The 21,727-nt window shown below is 26.6% G+C and overlaps 1 protein-coding gene and 1 long non-coding RNA gene across 3 annotated transcripts in view; one reads left to right on the top strand and one right to left on the bottom strand.

The window, feature by feature from the left end:
- Positions 1 to 21,727, top strand: part of LOC123275055 (TOX high mobility group box family member 3-like) — a 398,558-nt gene that overhangs the window by 159,789 nt on the left and 217,042 nt on the right. The gene's annotated exons all lie outside the window — the stretch shown is intronic.
- Positions 589 to 17,346, bottom strand: LOC123275063. The gene is made up of 3 exons (XR_006511616.1): positions 17,244 to 17,346; positions 3,480 to 3,482; positions 589 to 625 (listed from the first exon to the last, which is right to left on the bottom strand). It is a non-coding gene; the product is annotated as an uncharacterized LOC123275063 (long non-coding RNA).

Genomic DNA, 21,727 nt, shown 5'->3' with positions numbered 1-21,727 from the left:
TTGATGAAATATTTCGAATGTTTTAATATTTTGTAAATAATGATTATTTCTTATCCGGGAATTATTGCAATAATTTTTTAAATTGTTATTGCTACATCGTTAAGCAATTTATTGGAATCAAATTATTGTGTAATTTATAGCGGAAAATCGTGAATATTAAAAAACTTCTCTTTCATAAATCTCGGCTCTGTTTTTATTCCTCACTAGCTTATTAGTTTTTAATTATTGTAAAATACTTTTTATCAAAATAACTACACTGATTATATTCCAGACTGATAGAAGGATTTATTTACTACTAATAATAGTAAAGTTTATTGTAAAATACCAAATTTTATCACAGCTTATAATTATCTTTTATATTTTCAAATATTAAAAACGTTAATTTATTTAATGAATTTAATTATTATCATCTATTCCAGCTATAGGGTTATAAAGAGTGTCAAAAGAAAATTGCTATTTTTGCTTTTTATTTTAATTAAATATTTGTTAACAGTTAACAAATATTCATTAACCATCAATAAATATTTATTAACAGTTAATAAATTACTTTTTAACTGTTAATAAATATTTGTTAACAAATATTTATTAACATTTAATAACTCGTATTTAATAAAAAATTTATTAACTGTTAATAGATATTTATTAAATCCTATGATGTTAAAAAATAATTTCTTAACAGTCAATAAAGCTTATTAAATATAAACAAATCCTTCTATCAGTGTATTACTTCTTCTCATTAATTTTTTAAAAATTAGTAAGCTGCAATTTAAAAAATAAAATAATTGGGTCATTTTAAAAATTACAAGCTACAATTTATTTCTAAAATTAATTTCAAATTTTAATCATATCAATCGTAAGTTAATTGATTTTTCAAAATGTAAATTTATATTTGATCCAGTATTTCATCAGAATTAAAATTATATAATCCAATTGTATATCCGATGCTTTTTATAATTATACAGTAACTCTGTATTCAGCTATGAATTCATATCGCAAAGATATTAAAAGCCGTCGAAGTAATTCAATTTCACATTTTAATTAAAACATCGATAATTAAATATTTAAAAATTCCATTAACCTCCCGGTCTATATTGGAACATCATGTCCGTAGTTTTGTATTCGTAAGCTCGATAAATTAATAATTATTAATACAGAAAATTTTAAACAATGAAGTTAAATTAATAAAAATTTGCTAATCAAATGAAAATTATAATAAGTTGCTTTCTTTCTTTTTATTATGAATAACGAGGACTGAAATCTCAATTCACTAAAAGTCACCCCATTGCTATTTATAGCATTTCCACCATTAAATATTTTCTTAATATTCCGTCGAGTTTGTATTGAGTTATTACAGAGTTTAATTATTTTTTAACGAGTTACGGAAGGAAAGAAAATAACACTATTTAGCTTGATGTTGAACCTACCGTATAGTTATTTCGTATGCAGAGTTATTTTAATCAAACTCCAAGGCTTTAAAGATTAAAAACGAACGCTGAATCAACTTATAACTTTTTTTTTATTCTATAGTAATATTAACCAAACGTAAAAATTTTAATAATAATTATTTAAAAAAAAACATTTTGTATTACATGAATTTTCTGCAGGAAATGAACTCAGTTGTGAATGAGAGTCTTATAAGTAAGCTTTTCTAATTTAGAAGCATGATCAAAAAGTAATAATTAGTCGGAAGCAAAGCAACGTAATAATGATAACTATGATTAATTATTTTCAATGTGATTTTTCCGCACCAAACAAGATAACTTTTATTAACTGTTCTATCATCAATTTATCACTCGGAAAAAAAAGTTTTTTTTCTGAAGCTATAGCACTTTTTATGCTTCCACATAGCTAGTGCACTTTTTCACTTAGATGGCTTCTGATGTGCAACATCTTCAAATTTTTCCACTGCTTCGCATGCTCAGAAATTAATTTGAAAAAAACTAGTCACTAGGTGACTGCAAGTACTTATAAGCTATAAACAAATAAAATTTTGGTTTATTAAATAATGACTTTTGTTAAATTGCACTGTACTTTTTTAACTATTGACATTTTTAAAGATATAAGCTCATCTTGATGTTACACTCATCAAGAGCTTTTATTTGAGTACCCACATGTATTTTTGATATATTTTTCATATATAATGTATATAGATATAAGAAAAATTGATGTGGGTACTCAAATGAAAGATCTCGATGAGTGTAACATCGGGATCAGCTTTTATCTTTAAAAATGTCAATATTTCACTAGATACAAGGTCATTTCTTAATTATGTTAAATTGCAATGTACGTTCTTAAATATTGACGTTTTTAAAGATATAAGCTCATTCCGATATTACACTGATTAAGACCTTTCATTTGAGTACCCACATGCATTTTTGATATATTTTTCATATATACATATATATAATGTATATAAATATATGAAAAATTTATGTGGGTACTCAAATGAAAGGTTTTGATGAGTGTAATATCAAGATGAGCTTATATCTTTAAAAATGTCAATATTTCACAAGGTACAAGATCAATTCTTAATTATGTATCTAGTGATAGAGCGTTTTCGAATACAGCCTAAATAATCATAATTAATTGACTATTACAAATTCAAGATAAGATCTTTCTCAGGACACAATTTCACTATAAAAATCTGATTTTATAATATAGCTGTCCTGGACACAAAGTTTTTATTATTATTTTAATAATATAGATAAGGCTTGATTGTTAAAATAAATAGTTTAGTAATAAATTTAAAGAGTTTTGTAATTGAACTTTTGTAAAGACGGAGCTAAAATAATTTATCAGTTTGTAAACACAATTTAACTTAATAAATAACAGATTATATCTTCTAAGAGGACTTACTATTAATATATATGTATATATATGGTCTAAAAAATGCAACGATTTTGAAAAGTGCTTATCTTGAGCTCCGCACGATCATGAGCGACAAGGACATGCCGTAACAAACTTCCACGGTGGAATTTATTAAAGTTTGGTAAAGTCGCTTAACAAAGTTTCCGCGTGAAAGAAGACGAGAGGGTGTGAAGGGATGAAAAGTTGAATGAGAATAAGAGTAAAAGAAGAGAAGAGAAGAGGAGAGGAAAATGATGAAAGAGAGGAGGGAGAGTGAGAAGAAAAGAAAAAGAAGGTGATAGAAACACGAAGAGAGGAAGGAAAAAAACAAAGTCAAAAATAATAAAAAAATAAAAGTTAGTTTCCTGAAGAAATAAAAGTTAATGGAGTTCTCAACCTCATCCTACTGACTCTCCTCGTTTCTTTAGTGTTCTTCTCCTCCCTCGCTTTCGCCAACCATCGTCTACATAACTTTCACGAAAGTTATTATATCTTAATTTACTATTGAGAATTATCTGAAATTTCTCTCGTCTCTCTAAGATGGACTTACGTATTTCTACTGAATATTGTATATAAAATTAAAATATCAAACGACTGATTTCAAGTTTAACATTTAATTAAACTTTTTCAACTACCTATACAATTAAACAAAAAGTTGTTATTATAATTTTAATGTTTAATAAAATTATGCGACTGCGATTTGTTTTTCTATTAATCTATGTTAATAAGAGAATAAAGATAATTTTGTGGCCAGTGTATTTATATGATAAAATGGGTTTTTATGGTTAAATTTGGTATCATTAGAAAGGTCTTGACCTGGAGTTGTGCCTTTTCAAGGTTTCATATCATTCTCACCGATAGTCAATTTATTATGATAAGTATTTAGACTGCATTCGAAAATTCTCTATCTCTAGATACATAATTAAGAAATGACCTTGTATCTTGTGAAATATTGACATTTTTAAAGATATAAGCTCATCCTAGTATTAGACTCATCAAGACCTTTCATTTAAGTACCCACATCAATTTTTCGTATATTTTATATATTTATATATATGAATGTATGAAAAATATGTAAAAATGCATGTGGGTACTCAAATGAAAGCTCTCGATGAGTGTAACATCAAGTTGAGCTTATATCTTTAAAATCATCAATAATTAAGAAAGTACAGTGCAATTTAACATGGTTAACAAATGACCTTGTATCTTGTGAACTACTGACATTTTTAAAGATATAAGCTCATCTTGATATTACACTCATCAAGACCTCTCATTTGAGTACCCACATCTATTTTTCATATATTTATATATCTATATACATAGAAGCGAAATACCAGTGACTCATCACCAGATCTCCGAAACTATTGGACCGATTCATTTAAAATTTGGCATAGGTACTCCTTTTTCACCGTAGATGAGAGATAAGAAGGGATATTACGGAATTCCTATCGGAAATGAATTTTCACTTATTGTCCCCCCGCTCATAAAAGCAATGATCCGTTGCTATGGTTACCGTTGTTATGATTACCGTATACATCACTATAATAAAGAGAAAATACTTTTTCATTTGAAAAATAATTAAGATGTCCTTGCATAACTGGGCTCATGATTAATTTGAATGTAATATACGAGATTTTATATCAAAAATAGTATATTACTATGAATTATTAATTAATTGATCATCAACAAATTCTTGCATCACAAATGAAATACTGTGTGGATGAAAAAGAACATGATTGAGTTAGTAGTTTTAAGAAAAATTATATTTTCAAAAGCTTTATGTTAAGCTTTTAGAACTAAACGTAATGATTAAAAAAAGGTTGACCTTGCAGGCAAAACCTGGAACTTCAAGATATAATTAAGTTAATGACGCTCAAATCTATATAAATTTGCAAATATTTAAGCTCTCCAAGCTCAAAAATCGATTTGACGAGAATATTTCAAGTTATTTCGAAATAAACACATTTTGCGAAACATCCTCCTGGGGATCCCGCCACGTTCAATGGAGGGGACGCATCCCAATACACAGTAACTCATAGGTGATGCGGAAATCTGTGTATGACAAATGCACTGACTGGTACTATTTTTCCTGACTAAAAATTTTAAAAATTTACTTCATTTATCGATACGAAAATAGACATTTTTTAAATAATATACGAAATAAAGATAAACATTGATAGAGACCCAGCGAAGCGGGCGGGGGGCAGCTAGTATTACATATATGTATATATGAAAAATATATCAAAATGCATGTGGGTACTCAAATGAAAGCTCTTGATGATTGTAACATCGGGATGAGCTTATATCTTGAAAAATGTCAATATTTAAAAAAGTACCGTGCAATTTAACATAATGAACCCCTACGGAAAAATTATGTATCCTAGAATATATACTGGGAATATATCTTAGAATATACTCTAGAATATATGCTGGGATCGATATACGAAAATTCGCCAAAAAATATATGCTACGATATATGTGGATATATTCTAAAATATATCGGAGGATATATTCTAGAATATATCCTAAGATATATTTTTCGGCGAATTTTCTTATACTCAGCATATATCCTTGAATATATACTAGGATACTTAATTTTTCCGTGGAGGAAGAAATGACCTTGTATCTTGTGAAATATTAACATTTTTTAAAATATAAGCTCATCCCGATGTTACACTCATCAAGATTTTTCATTTGAATACCCATATCAATTTTTCATATATTTATATACATTATATATATATGTATAAATGAAAAATATATAAAAATGCATGTGGGTACTCAAATGAAAGCTCTTGATGATTGTAACATCAGGATAAGCTTATATCTTTAAAAATGTCAATAGTTAAGTAAGTACAGAGCAATTTAACATAATTAAGAAATAATGTTGTATCTTGTGAAATATTGACATTTTTAAGATATAGCTCACCCGACATTACACTCATCATGACCTTTCATTTAAGTACCCACATCAATTTTTCATATATTTTATATATATATATAAAAATGCATGTGGGTACTCAAATGAAAGCTCTTGATGATTGTAACATCAGGATAAGCTTATATCTTTAAAAATGTCAATAGTTAAGTAAGTACAGAGCAATTTAAAAAAAGTCTATTATTGAATATTTAAAATTTAAAAATCCATTAGAATAAAAAGAAAAATTTTTTTTAAAAAACTTCTTAACATTTTGCATCGATGCGTATTTGCGAATGCATAAGTATGAAAACTTTCGAAGACTAAAGAGATATAAAGCCGAGTAGAGCAGAGGACAAAGGAGGTAAGGAGAAGAAAGAGGAGAGGGTGTTAAGAATAAGGCTTTATATCGAATGTACAGTCTATAGTTTTAGTTTTTAGTTTATTTATTTAAAGTTGTTTGTTTTGTTTCTTGTGAGTTTCCCTTTACTTGTCCATACCGCTGCAAGATGTACCAAGTCTTATGAATACGAGCCTCAAGAAACCGCTCGGATCTATGATACACCAATGCTTATTCAATGCCCGAGAGTGAATAATGGGCTGCTATAGTGAAATACGCTTGGACATAAATATTGTATCTGGAGCACTATATATTACCACTGGTATCGAATGCATTATCCACACTCTCAGCTCTCTACTACTCTCTTATACTGTTCTACTAGCTTTGGGCACACACACACCTATCTTTATCACTCTTATTTGCATTAACTATCTCCCTCTGATGTGTGTTAACCCCTTCATATCTGATTGAGATTTAGATTGTTGCTATGGGAATTCACTGACTCGTGTGTGTACTTATTTGTTCGAGTTAACACGCTAATTTCCTGTGTTGGGGAAAATATTTTACATTTTAAAATATTAGAGGAATTATTCGGGAAGATAAGTCAGATTCTAATGAACTTTTTTCAGCTAGAAATATTTTTGTTTTATTTAAAATATAAAATGTAAAATAAGTCATGATTACCAATTTTGCAGTCACTATGTGACTGCCGTCACTTATGAACTATAACAAATTAAATTATTCTTAATTAAATAATGACTTTTATTAAATTGCACTGTACTATCTTAAATATTGACGTTTTGAAAGATATAAGCTCATCCCGATGTTACACTCATCAAAAGCTTTCATTTGAATACCCACATGCATTTTGATATATTTTTCATATATACATATATATATAATGTATATTTTTAAAATATAAGCTCATCCCATGTTACACTAATCGAGAGCTTTCATTGGAGTACCCACATGCATTTTTGATATATTTTTTATATATACATATATATAAATATATAAAATATATGAAAAATTGATGTGGGTACTCAAATAGAAGGTCTCGATGAATGTAATGTCAGGGTGAGCTTATATCTTAAAAAATGTCAATTGTTCACAAGATACAAGATCATTTCTTAATTATGTTAAATTGCACTGTACTTTCATAAATATTGACGTTTTTAAATATATAAGCTCATCCCGATGTTATAATCATCAAGAGCTTTCATTTAAGTACCCACATGTATTTTTGATATATTTTTTATATATACATATATATAATATATATAAATATGTGAAAAGTTGATGTGGGTACTCAAATGAAAGTTCTCGATGAGTATAACATCGGGATGAGCTTATATCTTTAAAAATGTCAATATTTCACAAGATACAAGATCATTTCTTAATTATGTATCTAAAGATAGAGCATTTTTGAATGCAGCCAAAATACTTATCATAATAAATTGACTATTGGTGAAAATAACATGAAACCTTGAAAAGGCAAAAATTAAACTCAAGACCTTTGCAATGCCACTAAATTCCAATAAAAAATCGATTTTATCATATGACTATCCTGGAAAAAAATTTGATATAGATTTATGTATAAAATTGTAAAAATGATGACCAAATATTTCACTGCAGTCGAGTTAAAAAAAAAACTCGATAAAAAAAATCTTATTTATTTAATTAAAAAAAAAGAAGTGTCCTAAAAAAATAGTTGATACATCGATTGATTCGATTCACTCCGGTGGTCTTGATTCTTGATTCAATCCGATCACTTGTCTCATCGTCGTATAGTAGCATGCTTCTCTCTTGTGTGCCGTGTATCATTATACAATCTCAATTATTTTCTTAATTGAAAACCCTGTACACTCAAGCGAATAATCGGTGTAGTTTTTTTTTCAAATTTTATTAAACCATTATTATTATTATTTTAATTTTTTATTTTTATCCTAACCCTCCCCAATAGCTGGTTCTTGAGAATAACGAAGAAGAAGAAACTCGTCTGAGAAAAGAATTATGAAAAAAGTTTTTTCATCGCGTCCTCTGTGAATTTATTTCATACTATACCGAGTTTTTTTTATTTCTCTTTTTTTTTTATTTTATATTTTATTTTTTCTTTATATACTCTAGCCCGTAGTTGGAGAAAGAAAAGACTTTGCTCGCCGATTTAGTTGTGGAAATAGTGGTTCAATGGTGTGTCAACTTTATGAGGTGGTTTATAGCCGATAATACTGTGTCCTTGTGGCTGACGCTTTTACTGATAATCTAAATTACATTTCAACACTTTACAAAGAGATTCGCTGGCATTTGTGCTTCCTTTATGCTTAGTGTATTATTTTATTATACATGCATGGAGATAGTAATGTATTTAAGTAATATGTAGTAGTATCGTGTGTTTTCATGTTTAGGGTTCGACCCTCGAGTCATCCACAGGTCGAGCTTACAATCGCGATATCCCTTCAAATAATATTTTCAATTTAATCTCATTTATTTTTTTCGCCATTTAATTTTCCTTTTTGTTTTATCATCACAGTCCTTTCAATAAAGATAATAGGATCATGTTATTTTGTTGTTAAAATAAGGGACAAAGGCCGGGAGTTGTAAGTGGACTTTTAGTGCGTCCATAAAAAAGATTTTTAGTTATTGTCATTAGATAAAAATAATATTTTGGATAAATTTTTAATCTATATTATTAAGTGAATAAATAAAAGTCATTATTTAATAAAGCAAAAGTTTATTTATTTATAGTTCACAAATCACGGCAGTCACATAGTGACTGCAAGGTTGCTACACAAAAAAAAAGTTTCACTTGAGCTAAAAAAATATTTTGCTTTCTAATTATTTTCTTGAGCGAAAAAAATTTTTTTCTTTGACACGAAATTTCACTTAATCCAACGAAATTAATTCTCTTGCTTTAAGTAATACGTATCTTGATATAAGAAAATTTATTTAAGTCAAGAAAATCTTGTTGTTTTGAGAAAATTCAGCCTCTTGCTCCAAAAAATTAAACATAATGATAGAAGTAAATTTTCATTAATATTTTTATTGTTTAACATGTCAAACGGGAAGATCAAATAATATTTTATCATTCTTTTTCATTCAATATGTATAATTGCACGCTAAAATAATATAAAATGGGTATCAAATATTCAAGAGAAAAATTTTCTCAAGGTGAGAAAATTTTTTTCACAGCTAAAGTAGGTGGCGCTGCTTCCCTAAAATATCTAAAAATTTTGATCAAATATAAAAATTTATTGTATCAAATGTTTATGATTATTTGATTTAAGAAAAAATTACTTTCACACAGAGAAAAAGGTTCACTTGAGCCAAAAAAATATTTTTCGTCCTAATTATTTTCTTGAGCAAAAAAAAAATTTTTTTTTGACACAAGAAATTTCACTCATTCCAACAAAATTAATTCTCTTGATATAAGAAAAAAGTATCTTGATCCAAGAAAATTTATTTAAGTCAAGAAAATCTTGTTGTTTTGAGAAAATTCAGCCTCGAAGCTCCAAAAAATTTAGTTCTTGATAGAAGTAAATTTTCTTGTCTGGAGAAACTTTCTCTCTTGCTCCAAAAAATTAAATAGAAAGATAGAAGTAAATTTTCATTAATATTTTTATTGATTAACATGTCAAATGGGAAGATCAAATAATATTTCATCATTTTTTTTCATTAAATATGTATAATTGCACGCTAAAATAATATAAAATAGGTATCAAATATTCAAGAGAAAAATTTTCTCAAGGTGAGAAAATTTTTTTCACAGCTAAAGTAGGTGGCGCTGCTTCCCTAAAATATCTAAAAATTTTGATCAAATATAAAAATTTATTGTCTCAAGTATTTATGATAATTTGAATTAAGAAAAAATTACCACCAAGAATAGAATTTCTCGAAAAATTTTTACTTCAGCCAACATAACTTCGGTCTCTCTTCAAGCACTCGAAAATTTTCTTGAGCCAAGAATTTTGTTCTCCAGTCAAGAAATTTTTCTTTCTGTGTAGTAAAAATAATTAGCGCTTAATTGCTGACAAATATTTTTAATTCCAATGGAATCAATTAAAAATCGTTGAATAACTAGAAATTTAAAGCGATTAATAATTAATGGTCAAATAAAAAAAAAATATTTAGTGGTTAATGGTAACGTTAAAACCCGAAACGAAGCCGTTGAAAGACTAGGAAATAAATTCAACGAATACCCGAGCTCAACGTTTTATATCTGTACAATATAGCTGATCTATCTAGAGAAATCCTCTGTATTCATTGCAATACCTACAGAGATAAAGGTTGAACGAAAGCTCTGCAATTTTTCACAATTTATTCTTCATGCTTTTTTAGATTGTTTATTCACACTGTGAAAAGCGAGTCGGGTAAATAAAAAATGAAATAAAAGTTTCAACAAAAACAGAGGGATGAAAAATCAAAGAATTCATAAATTTTATTTTACAGGGACTATTTTTATTTACTGTTTTTTTTTTTTATCTTTTTTTTTTTTTTTTCAAGCGCTTTGTAATTATTGAGCATTTGATTCATTGCGAAAAAATACAAAAAATTTAGTTCATATTACACTTTTTTTTTAACACCATTCAATTCAATGAAATTCTATGCTTTTTAAATTCATTGTCCCATTTTATAATTTTTTTATACAACTGTTAATCCAATATATTGTTCTTTATTACTGGATTTTTAATAAAAAGCATTCATATCATTTATAAGGCAAAAATATAATTAAATTTAACAGTTGAGATGAAATGAATAAGAATATTATGAAATAAATTAAATAAAATTATTAATAAAAAAGTGAAATACTTTAAAGTCTTTGAACTATAGTATAAGTAGCACGATTCAAGTGGCAATAATCAAATCTCAAAAGCGGTAATCTTCTCCTGAGATCTTGCTTCCTTCTCTTTATAGTTCACTCTTACTTCCTCCTCGGTATCCCATCGAATTCAATTTAATTTACAGCCTTGCAATATTTTAATTAAACACATACTAAATAATACTATTACTACTGCGCTAATAATCATCAAAGTAATTATAATTATAATTACATAAAATAAAAAAACAAAAACATATAGTATAGTTGAATACCTACACCCCCAAGGTGTTACTTATTTAAAAAAATTTCAATTATTAAGTAATGAATTTTATTAAATTGCACTGTAATTTTTTAACTATTGACATTTTTAAAGATATAAAGCTCATCCTGATGTTACACTCATCGAGATCTTTCATTTGAGTACCCACATGCATTTTGATATATTTGTCATATTTATATATATATATATATATATATATATATATATATATATATATATATATATATATATATATATATATATACAAAATATATGAAAAATTGATGTGGGTAATCAAATTAGAGGTCTTGATGAGTGTAACATCAAGATGAGCTTATATCTTTAAAAATGTCAATACTTTACAAGATACAAGGTCATTTCTTAATTATGTTAAATTGCACTGTACTTTCTTAATTATTGACATTTAGAAAGATATAAGCTCATCCTGATATTACACTCATCAAGAGTTTTCATTTAAGTCCCCACATGCATTTTGATATATATTTCATATATTCATATATATATAAATATATAAAATATATGAAAAATTGATGTGGGTACTCAAATGAAAGGTCTTGATGAGTGTAATGTCGGGGTGAGCTTATATCTTTAAAAATGTCAATAGTTCACAAGATACAAGGTAATTTCTTAATAATGTTAAATTGCTCTGTACTGTCTTAAATATTGAAGTTTTTAAAGATATAAGCTCATTCCGATGTTACACTCATCAAGAGCTTTCATCTGAGTACCCACATGGATTTTGATATATTTTTCATACATTCATATATATAAATATATAAAATATATGAAAAATTGATGTTGGTACTTAAATGAAAGGTCTTGATGAGTGTAATGTCGGGGTGAGCTTATATCTTCAAAATTATCAATAGTTCGGAAAATACAAGGTAATTTCTTAATAATGTTAACTTTCTCTGTACTGACTTAAATATTGACGTTTTTAAAGATATAAGCTTATTCCGATGTTACACTCATCAAGAGCTTTCATTTGAATACTCACATGCATTTTGATATATATTTCATATATTCATATATAAAATATATGAAAAATTGATGTGGGAACTCAAATGAAAGTTCTTGATGAGTGTAATGTCGGGGCGAGCTTATATCTTTAAAAATATCAATAGCTCACGAGATACAAGGTAATTTCTTAATAATGTTAAATTGATCTGTACTGTCTTAAATATTGACGTTTTTAAAGATATAAGCTCATTCCGATGTTACACTCATCAAGAGCTTTCATTGGAGTACCCACATGCATTTTGATATATTTTTCATATATTCATTTATATATAAATATATAAAATATATGAAAAATTGATGTGGGTACTTAAATGAAAGGTCTTGATGAGTCTAACATCGGGATGAGCTTATATCTTTAAATATGTCAATATTTCACAAGATACAAGGTCATTTCTTAATTATATATCTAGAGATAGAGCATTTTCGAATGCAACCTAAATACTTATAATCATAAATTGACTATTGGTGTGAATGATATGAAACCATGAAAATGCACAACTCCAAGTTAAGACTTTTCCAACGATACCAAATTTAACCATAAAAATCCATTTTATCATATAAATACACTGGCCACAAATTTTTGCTTATTCTCTTAATAATATAGATTCACTAAAAATTCAAACTGTAAAAATTTATCTACAGTTCTAACATTAAAATTGATTAAAATAATTTATTTACATTGTATTACTTTATCTCGAAGTAATTTATTAAATAATTAAATTAATACAACAAAGATAACTTTCCATCGTGTAAGTACTGTTGAACATGTCTATTGACGAAAATAAAAAGCAAATAAACATGGAAGTATACACGATGTGTTTAATAACATTCTCGTCTGTATTACAAAGGTCAGGAACCCACGTAACCCATTTAAATTCAAATATAAATATATAAGATCAGAATAATGTTGTTCAGCGTGTATGTATTATTAAATAGTACCTCGTAATAATGATGGAGATATGTATCTAACCATGGAAGTTGCAATCCGTGCAAACAATCCGATTTAATGCAACTCATTAAATTGAGCGATATGTTTGTGAAGTGGACTACTATACGGTGTAACGCCCAGATGATTAATAGCAATTTTTATCTCTCTTCTCTTTTTATATTTTATTCTAACTTAATTAAATGTATTTTACGAGGCACTTTAATTAATTGAATAGCGTCGAAAGAGTCATTAAAATTTGATTAGCAAAAAGCATTTCAAATTCTCTGCCTTTTATTTTCTTTTTTGTCATTTTTAATTAAATCACTGGGGTGACGATTGAATTTAATGGAATAAACGCTAACACTTTAATTAAATGACAATAATTAAACTATTTAAGGGTCGTAAAAAATTTCTATTTAATAAAATAGTCAATCAACTTTATTTTATTGTATAAGAGGCTGTTTTTATGCTGATTTTCATTAATTTTTTTAAGATATAAAAAATTAATATTATTTATTGAAACTATCAAGTTATTTTATAGATAAATTTATGAGTATTTTTTCGTATTAAACAACAATATAACTTAACAAATAACGAAGATATCAGCTGATACACATCGTAGGTTGTCATCCGAGTTAGCAGTTGGTGTGCAGTATTGAAGCCACAATTTTTATCTGAAATCACTCGGCACAGAAAAATTACTTTTTTGATATGTGTATTTTCTATATGAACCTCAATTTCAAAGAAAAAGTGAAAATTTGCATTTTTTAAAGGGCTGTGAAATTAAGTCGTGATTTTTTACCATTTTTTCATACATTGTTTATTAAAAATATAGAAACTATACATACATGATGGTAATTACTAACTGTTTTATCATCTGTTAAAATTTTTCTTTAGCTTGATCTACAGAGGGGGTAATACTACTCGTGGGAAAATTAAAAAAAAAAAAAACGAATAATTTTTGTTACGATCTAAATAATTTTTGTATGACATGAGCGCTTAAGGCATGCTCTATTGGATTTGCCAAACTTTTTAAGTTATACTGTCGTAAAATATGGAAAGTTATAAATATATGTATAAAATAACCTGATAGTTTAAATAAATAACATTAATTTTCACACCTTAAAAAAATTAATAAAAAATCAACATGAAAACGTCTTTCTACACGTATTTCCCTCTTTAATTTAACATTCCGAGTCGAAATTTAAGTCGTAGATTCAACGTTTTAGACGTTCAAATCGTAAATTCGACGTATTGAACGTTGAAAACGTAAGTTCAACGTATTGGACGTTGAAATCGTAATTTGAACGTATTGAACGTTGAAATCGTAATTTGAACGTATTGAACGTAAAAAATATAGATTCAACTGTTTTAAAAAAAATATATGATCCAAGTATATTTTTTTTAAAACAGTTGAATCTATATTTTTTACGTTCAATACGTTCAAATTACGATTTCAACGTTTAATACGTTCAAATTACGATTTCAACGTCCAATACGTTGAACACGTTTTCAACGTTCAATACGTCGAATTTACGATTTGAATTTTATTTTATAAATTTTATTGGCTTCATTTGAAACATGATCCGCGGCAACCTTTACCAATCGAATTCGATGTTTCCAATCGTTAGGAAACCGGTTTTCGATACAAATCAACACATAAATTAGAGTTGGTGTCGATGTATATAGTCAAACAACCGAGATGTAACGCGAGTTGTTACAGTTTAGCTTTTAATTTTATGATCAATTGCTAAATTTTTATGACATTTATTTAAAATAATTTATTATGCTGTACATATCTCAATGGTTCATTTATTAATGAGTTTACCGCTTAACCGATTGGTTTATGGGAGTTTAAAATTTTTACAAATGTATATTCACTGATGTGTGATAGTTGCTGCTAGATTAACGACGCCGGTGTTAAATAATTCTGCTGGTTATTTCGAATAAAAATTTAAAATATATCCATAACATAATATCGACGTAACTCAACGATAAATTAACTTATAAACTGTAATTTATAAGGACAATAAATTATTGTGTTGTGAAAAATAGTTAATGTTAAATAATTTCATGTTTTACGACGTTTTTTTTTTAAATTAATGACATTGAAAATTTATGTCCGGATGATAAATAACAGACATTAAAAAATATTTTATACATTTTTATGTTGATAAAATTTTTATAACTTCATATGAGGTCACATAAAAAAATTTGTTTACTCATAGACTTTGATAATAAGCACAAAATTTACTTACTCAGTCTCTTCATAAATTAATTATTTCATATTTACAAAAATGAATTCATATTTTTTAATTAAACTCTTAGAGCCTTTGTTACACTGCAGTAAACAATGTTCATATATGTATTAATTAAAAATGTAATTACTTAATATTTTCATTTTAATGAAGCATTTTTTTTTTTTTTAATTATTATTATGCTTACAGTGTACGTATATTTCGCAATAATTTTTTTCGTTTTTTGTCAACATTTTATCGAGCGCGTAAATAGGAAATGAGAAAGTGGACGTTAAAGCAACATTTATATTGCCCGGGGACGCACACAAGGGGATGAAACAAATATATATATATATACATATAAAAATATAAAAATGTAAAAAAAGTCAGATGTGGAGAAAATGAAACCTGGTAATGCACATACGTTTTCATTATGAGCCGCAAGCCAACTTTTTTAAAACTTTTATCACGATTATGTCTTTCTCTCTTTCTCTGTACTTAGCAACACGTTTATATATTTATACACGCATTTGTGTGCATTAATATATACAGAAAGTAGAAGAAGAAGGGTGAATGTGTGTCAGCCCCCTTCCCTTATTTAATTTCTTTTAGGTAAAGTTATTGTTTCGTAAATGACCGCAGTGAATGTTTCGAAGTTATTTAACGAGAAATGTTACGACTAACAATCTTGCTAAAATTGGTACTTATCCTCTTATCGAGAGACGGAAAAAAGTAAAATGAATGGAATAAGAAAAAAAAAAAGGTTTACTTTAAGGCAATTAAGTTATTTAAACTGTCGAGATTGAAGTTTGTGCTTTTGAAAACTCATTTTGTTAGTTTAGTAAATATACGAGATAACTTTTAAATTGCAAAACTTTTTTTTATAAACAAATTACTAATTAAAATAAACTTTTCAACTAACTTATTCGATCATGGTTAATATCTACTAAATATAAATAGCTCTGATGTAATAAAAATATACTGCTGAGAAAAATTTACGAAAATAGTTTTAGCGTGTAAATATATGGGTATATACTGATAGAAAGATTTTTTTATATTTAATAAATATTTATTAATAAATTATTTATTAAATACAATTTATTAAATATTAATAAATATTTTTTAACTATTAATAAACACTGCTTAACTGTTAATAAATGTACTTTCCTCCAAAATAAATATTTATTGAATGTTAAAAAATATTTATTAAAATTTAAGAAATTAATTATTGTCGTAAAATAAATTAAATTATTAATAGTTAATAAATCCTTCTATTAGTGTAGATGGATTTGTTTATATTTAATAAGCTTTATTAACTGTTAATAAATAATTTTTTAGCATCATAGGATTTAATAAATATTTATTAACAGTTAATAAATTATTTATTAAATACGATTTATTAAATGTTAATAAATATTTTTTAACATTAAACAAATATTTATTAACAGTTAATAAGTAATTTATTAAGTACAATTTATTAACTGTTGATAAATATTTATTAATGGTTAATGAATATTTGTTAACTGTTAAAAAATATTTATTTAGAATAAAAAGCAAAAATAGCAATTTTCTTTTGACACTTTTTATAACCCTATAGCTGGAATACATGATAATAATTAAATTCACTAAATAAATTAACGTTTTTAATATTTAAAAATATAAAAGATAATTATGAGCTGTGATAGAATTTAATATTTTACAATAAACATTATTATAATGTACTCAACAAAATATTTATTAACTGTTAATAAATATTCGTTAACTATTAATAAATATTTAGTAACTATTAATTAATGAACTTTCCTCCCTAATAAATATTTATGGAATGTTAAAAAATATTTATTAAAATTCAATAAACTAGAAAATCAAACGCGCTTTGCGCGCTTCTGTCAAAATGTTTATTATCGACAATTTAATAAATCAATATTTTTACAAATTTTACTCATTAATATTTAACCGTTGCCACACGGAAAAAAAGAAAACTCGAAAAATTACAATATAAAATGTAAAATCGGTCCCGTCGTAATCAAAACTAAAAAATTTACAGTTTGAAATAACATATTCCTAAATTTAATTTTTTAATTCAATATTCAGAGCTTTCAATGTAAATATTACATTTTACAATGTAATTCTTATAAAATCTGTAATAATTACAATCTGAAACTGTAATTTTTCCAGTTTTCATCACGAAGCGCCACGTTGCTTTATATAGATAGATAGATAGATAATAATTTTATTGGATTCTGGAGCCTAGGCTTCCTCAGAACCATCTTCAAATATACATTTATAATTAGTGTATGATGTACAGAGTTTTAGATACATAAAAAATAAAATCAAAATAAATATAGTAATTAACAGTAATAACATGTTATCATGCTTATAAATAATACTTGTGTTATACAAAGCTCAATAACCTTCAATAGCAGTAATAAACGTTCAATATAGCAGATCAATAATTTTGGAAATAATAATCATAGCACAGTCTACGGAATATTTCGAAACTTTCGGCTTTTGTAATTTCAGCTGTTTCAGCTATATATACTGTAATTTTTTGAGTTTTCTTTTTTCCATGCATAGTAACCGTTGCTATGGTAACCGTTGTCGTATTAACCGTTGCCATAGTAACAGTTGTCATATTAACCGTTGCTATGGTAACCGTTGCCATAGTTACCGTTGCTATATTAATGGTTTCTATGGTAACCGTTGCTATGGTAACTGTTGTCATAGCAACCGTTGCTATGGTAACTGTTGCCATAGTTACCGTTGCTATATTAATGGTTTCTATGGTAACAGTTGCTATGGTAACCGTTGTCGTATTAACCGTTGCCATAGTAACAGTTGTCATATTAACCGTTGCTATGGTAACCGTTGCCATAGTTACCGTTGCTATATTAACGGTTTCTATGGTAACCGTTGCTATGGTAACTGTTGTCATAGCAACCGTTGCTACAGTAACGGTTTCTATGGTAACCGTTGCCAAAGTGGTTACCATAGCAACGAAAAGCGACAACAATAAAAACGTCACATCACCTTTTTAATAAAAGAGATTAAACAATTGTCATCAAATAAATTTAATTATTAATAGTTAATAAATCTTTTTATCAGTGTAGAAAAATTTTTTTATATTTAATAAGCTTTATTAACTGTTAATAAATGACTCTTTAAAATCATAGGATTTCATAAATATTTATTAACAGTTAATAAAGAATTTATTAACTGTTTTAATAATAGGTAATGTATATTAATAATAAGCTGAAATAAATATTGGTAAAAATAATTTCTTTAAATTGGCTACGCGACACACTTAAGGACGTAGCGTGTGTGTATTTCTGAGAATAATAAACAGAAAACTAATTATGAAATAATAAAACAGCAAATTAACTTTTTATAGCGCTATGAAAAGTTGGGTTTTCGTAGCCAAGTATCGATTGTGGTAGGTTCTGCATTAAAGTTTATAATGCAATTTTACTCTACAGTCCGGAAAACTCTATTATCCTTCCTTTCTGTGTGTCAAACTTTTATTCGTCTAATTTAAGTCATTGCTACAATATACTTTAGCTTTTTATTTTATTATTTTTTTTCTTTCCGTTTTATATTTCGCGTAATTTTATTATTATTAGTCCATTTTTACCTTTTCTTTCGTTTGTTGCGTCCATTAAGTAAATAATACATATACTCATTCTAACTTTTAATAATATGATTGTCTAGACGCCAAATATAATTTTATTTATGATCAATTATTTTATTTTTGTGTGCTGCTTAAACGTTTGCTCCGGTATTAAATTATTATATAAGAAATCGATACCTGTAATTTTATAAATAGACAACTGCGATTATATTTTCATTTAAATTATCTTTTTAAGTACTTTTATTATGTCTACAGTCTGAAAAATGTTCGTACATTTAAAAATAATCAAAGTGTTTGATTTATAGCTTAAGATGACTCTACTTATAACCTCCATAAATATTTGAATGTATTTCAGACAATCGCATATTACAGAATATTAATAGACATAAAATTCAACTTTTTGTCGTAAAAATAACTAGTAACAATTCTTTTTCTTTCTATAAGATCGTTACACATTTATAGCGTCATTACTTTCATTTAATATACATGACTAGATAGATCAACTCCCTATGCCCGTGGATCAATACTGCTGTACTCATATAAATTGAAAAGCTTTATAACCCAATAACTTATATTACACTGTTATTTATTCATTTATTGCATCATAAATTTTCGCTAAATAATAAAAAACCCCTCCAATGAATTATATTTACTGTTTTCCATTCGCCCATTAAATCTCATATTTTTTGGAAATATTTATTTGCACTAGAGGAAAAAGTTTTCAGTTCAATGAAGTAATACTCGATTTATTTTTAAAAATTGTTTTCCCACTGTACTGAGAAGTATATAAAATATTTTTCTCAACTTCCGTCTTTAAAAATATGAAATGTTACATTTAATCTTCAAGTACTATTGAAGTTGTGATTTATGACTCGCAATAAATATTTTTTCAGTAATTTTGAAGTATTGAAATGAACAAAAATATAAATGATTCAATTTGAATTTTTATTAAAAAAAAATATTATTTCTAATGAAAAATTCATTTTTGTGTGTTGATTTGTAGTATCTTTCAATTACATGCAGATTATGTCATTAAAATTCATTTATTCATCAAAAAATAATAGTTTCATTTTATTTACATGTTTAGTATACAGAGTTAGACATTTAACGTTGAAATTTACACAAATAAAAAAACAGTCGCCACAAATTTTAATGCCACGGTGAATTATTTATGCGAGGAAGTAATATAGATAAAAAATGGATAGCTTCAAATATCAATTAAAGAATTAGATGTAGAAATTTAATTTATTAATTGAAACTAGTAATAATCAATATTAATAAGAGAATAAGCAAAATTTTGTTATCTTGTGAAATATTGACATTTCCAAAAATATAAGCTAATCCCGATGTTACACTCATCGAAACCTTTCATTTGAATACCCACATCAATTTTTCATATATTTATATATATTATATATCAGGGTGTCCCAAAAGTCACGGACGCCATTGTAGCATCTGATGAAAAAAATAATTCTGAGACGAAAAGTCCTTAGCCATTTTTCAATTAACCGTATAGATAATTAATTATTAATTAAAAATAAAGTCTCTTTATTTGTTAGAGAGAGAGCGCCAGTGTCCAGTAAAGTATGTGCCAAACAAAGACACAACTAACTGTATGACTAACTAGTTTCTATAGCCAACATAGTCACACATATTTACTTACACATTCACACGTGCAAGCGTCTTCGTTGGAATGCACTTGACTTGACACTAGTGCTCTCTCTCTAACGCATAAAAGGACGTTATTTTAATTAATAATTAATTATCTATGCTCCTGATTAAAAAATGGCTAAGGACTTTTCGTCTCAGTATTATTTTGTTTATCAGATGCTACAATGGCGTCCGTTACTTCTGGGACACTCTGTATATGTATATATGAAAAATATATAAAAATGCATATGGGTACTCAAATGAAAGCTCTTGATGAGTGTAACACTGGAATGAGCTTATATCTTTAAAAACGTCAATATTTAAGAATGTACAGTACAATTTAACATAATTAAAAAATTACCTTGTATCTTGTGAACTATTGACATTTTTAAAGATATAAGCTCATCCCGATGTTACACTCATCAAGACGTTTCATTTGAGTACCCACATAAATTTTATATATATTTTATATATTTATATATATGTATATATGAAAAATATATAAAAATGCATATGGGTACTCAAATGAAAGCTCTTGATGAGTGTAACATCGGGATGAGCTTATATTTTTAAAAACTTCAATATTTAAGAACGTACAGTGTAATTTAACATAATTAAGTAATGACCTTGTATTTTGTAAACTATTGACATTTTTAAAGATACAAGCTCCTCCAATGTCACACTCATCAAGACCTTTTATTTAAGTACCCACATCAATTTTTCATATATTTTATATATATATGTATATGTGAAAAATATATAAAAATTCATGTGGGTAATCAAATGAAAGCTCTTGATGAGTGTAACATCGGGATGAGCTTATATTTTTAAAAACTTCAATATTTAAGAACGTACAGTGTAATTTAACATAATTAAGTAATGACCTTGTATCTTGTAAACTATTGACATTTTTAAAGATACAAGCTCCTCCGATGTTACACTCATCAAGACCTTTTATTTGAGTACCCACATAAATTTTCCATATATTTTATATATTTATATATATGCATATATGAAAAATATATCAAAAATGCATGTGGGTACTCAAATGAAAGCTCTTGATG

This window comes from Cotesia glomerata, linkage group LG1, assembly GCF_020080835.1.
Source record: "Cotesia glomerata isolate CgM1 linkage group LG1, MPM_Cglom_v2.3, whole genome shotgun sequence".
NCBI classification, from domain to species: domain Eukaryota; kingdom Metazoa; phylum Arthropoda; class Insecta; order Hymenoptera; family Braconidae; genus Cotesia; species Cotesia glomerata.
Note: the sequence above shows the minus strand (reverse complement) of the source record. Positions and strands in the feature narration are given on the sequence as shown.